Source organism: Elephantulus edwardii, unplaced genomic scaffold (genome assembly GCF_000299155.1).
Source record: "Elephantulus edwardii isolate Elephantulus edwardi_28Jun2011 unplaced genomic scaffold, EleEdw1.0 scaffold00387, whole genome shotgun sequence".
Classification (NCBI taxonomy): domain Eukaryota; kingdom Metazoa; phylum Chordata; class Mammalia; order Macroscelidea; family Macroscelididae; genus Elephantulus; species Elephantulus edwardii.
Window position 1 is genome coordinate 1511747 of NW_006400137.1, and position 3473 is coordinate 1515219.

Below are 3473 nucleotides of genomic sequence, written 5' to 3' on the forward strand. Positions count from 1 at the left end.
TTAATAATAATAAAAAAAGAAACAGAATTTAGGGAAAGCACTGATCTCCTAACCCCTTTGCGAGTCCCATGAGCAACAGCCAAACCTGCGGGGCAAAACAGAAGTCCCTGTGCCCCATTTGCATAAAGGGGAAGCTATGATCCCCAGAGTAACTAAGAGTGTGAAATATTTTGGAAAAAAAAGAGAGGAATGTATATCTGATTATCTTGATGCTTATTTCACTTAAAAAATTAAATTTCTCCTTTTTGACTATAAAAAAAAAAGGCACGTGCCATTAGGTCAGAGGAGGCTTTATTAACCGTCTGCTATGCAGATGACACAACCTTGCTTACAGAAAATGTGGAGGACTTGAAACGCTTGCTGCAGAAGATGAAAGCTTTCAATATGGATTACATATCAATATCAAGAAAACAAATATTCTCCCTCTGATGGATTGCACTTCTCCACACCGTGACTAACAACATTGTGTATTAAAATTTTTTAAAAAGAAAACAAATATTCTCATCGCTAGGGCAACATGTAGCATTGTGATAAATGGAGAAAAGATTGAAATTGTCCATTATGTCATCTTACTTGGACCCATAATCAATATCCTTGTACCAATAGTCAAGAAATCAAAATATGTGCTACCAAGGACTTCTTGGGCAAGTGTGCTGTCAAGCACCTCTCCAAAATACTAAGAAGAAATATTGTCATTTAAAAGACTAAGGTATTCCTGATTTGGACCACTTTTCAGTCACTTGATATGTATCTGAGAGCTGGACAATAAATAAGGATGACAGAAGAAGAATTTTTTCCCCCTTTAGTTGTAGAAGAATACTGAGTATCCTATATACTGCAAAAAGAATGAACAGATGAGCATTGAAGAAAGTGCAGCCAGAGTGCAAGCTTCATCTCACATACTTTGGGCATGTTGTTGGGAGGGACTAGTCCTTGGAAAGGGATGTCATGCTTGGAAAGGTAGAGGGTCAACAAAGGAGAAGACAACTCTCAATGAGATGGACTGATATGTGCTCCAGTATGTCAGAGATATTGAAGATGGCACAGGATATTGTAGGGTTGTTCATAGGGTTGTTATGAGTCATAGTTGATTCCATGGCAAATGACAACAACAAGAAGAACCAAATTATTGTTATGTGCTGCTGAGTGACTTGTAACTCATAGAGACCCTATGCACAACAGCTCTGAACCCTGCTCTTATCTCGAGCCAGTTTTATTGTGTCCAACCACCTACCACTACTACCCTAGTCACTGAGCCAATCCATCTCATCCAGGTTCTTCCTCTCTTACATTGTCCCACTCCCCTTCCAAGCATGATGTTCCTTCTCTAAGGACTGGTTCCACCTGGCAACATGCCCAAAGTATGTCAGACAGATCTTCAAAATCCTTGCCTCCAAGGAGCATCCTAGTTTCATCCTCTCAAGGACGGACCTGTTTGTTCCCTTAGCACTCCACAGTATGTTCAATACTCTTCTCCAGCACCATAACTCAAAGACATTGATTTTTCTTTTCTCATCCTTACTCATTGTCCAGCTCTCTGATAGCAAGTAATTGCAAAGACCATGTCTTGGATAAGATGCATCTTGGTCTCTAGATTGACATCGTTGCTCTTCAGTACTCTGGAAAAGGCCCTGACAGCAGATTTTCCCAATGCAATTCGTCTTTTGATTTTCTGGATGCTGGTACCAGGAATGTTGATTGTGGAGCCAAGCAAGCTGAAGCTGTTAACAATCTCAATCTTTTCTCCATCTTGATGCTGCCAATTGGCCTGGTGGTAAGAATCTTTGTTTTCTTTTTCTTTTTTTTAAATTTTTGTTTTTCTTTTTCTTTTTTTAAAATTTTTGTTTTCTTGATGTTGATCTTTAATCCATATTAACGGCTGCTGGCCTTCTACATAAATGGGAAAATATATCATGTTCTTGCACTTAATATTGTTAAAATGACAATATAACCCAAAGGAATATACACATAATATCCAGATACTATCCAGACAACATAATCATTTTTCAAAGACAGTGATTGTACCATTTTTCAAAAACATGGAAAAAGAAAAGAGATACTAAAGAAGAAAAGTATGAGCAGCTGATTAGCAGTGCAACGTGCAATTGCCCTATGTCACCAGGTGTGTGTATGTTTATAACCACTATGGTTTACCAGCAACAGGAAAGGAAGTGTGGGGTGGGGTGGGGTGGGGAGGAAGTAAAAATTAAGATATTAATTGGGTAAAGGGAAAGGCTAAATACAGTAAATGGTTTATCAGACATTGTAATTATTATATTAATAAATTGAACTGATATAAAATAAAATGTATGTGGATGCTTTTGAGCTGTGGTGCTGGAGAAGGGTACTGAATGTACCATGGACTACCAGGAAAACAAACAGATTCATCTTGGAGAGGATTAAACCAAGCTACTCCTTGGAGGCAAGGATTCTGGGGCTTCGTCTGACATACTTTGGACATGTTGCCAGGAGGGACGGGTCCTTGGAGAGGGACATCATGCTTGGGAGGGTGGAGGGACAGCGCAGGAGGGGAAGACCCTCTATGAGATGGATTGATTCGGTGACTGGGGTAATCGGGATGGGTGTGTCAGAGGCAGTGCAGTTGGCGCAGGATAGAGCAGGGTTTAGGGCTGTTGTGCATAGGGTCTCTATGAATCGGAAACGACTCGACGGCACATAACAACAACAACATATGAATGCTTAATGAAAAATACTTTATGATTTTTGAGTGATCTGTAAACTTTCACCTAAAAATAAAAAAGGAAGCTCTGGTAGCCTAGTGGCAAGAAGCTGCGTTCTAATCCCGAAGGCACGTGGTTTGAATGCCACCAGCTGCTTTGTGGGAGAAGGATGAACAATCTCCTTCCTTGTGATTAACTGCCTCTGAAAACCCGTTGGGAGGGTCAGCTATGGGACAGTTTCGACTCGATGGTATACAACAACAATGCATATTAATGTTTGTGTGGTATTCAAACTTTGTAAATCAATCAGTATAAAGTCAAACTTTATAAAAATAACAGCAAAAAGCATATTTCATTCCTAGAGTCCATTCTGATGAATGGGTACCCTTCATCATTTCAGAGGTTGCAAACTTTTACAGGAGACACAATGTTTCTCTTGTGGAGTCACTGGCGGATTCAAACCCATGACCTTTCTATTAGCAGCCTAGCACATAACTAAGCAACTAAGGCTGTTTCTATATAGATAAAACTAGGAAAAAAGTCTGGCAATCTACTTCTGAAAATCAGTCAATGAAAATTTATGACTCTCTAGGTCACAATTTTCCAGGCTGTTTTGTTGTTTTGTGCATGAGGTTGCCATGAGTGGAAGGCCAACTCTATGATAGCTGCCATAGTAAATACACTTTAAAAAAAAATTACCCAAATCCCTATGCACATCCAAAAACTTCTCCAGTAGGGTAAAAAGGGAAGCCACTGACTGGGAAAAAGTATTCGGTAATAACATATCAGATA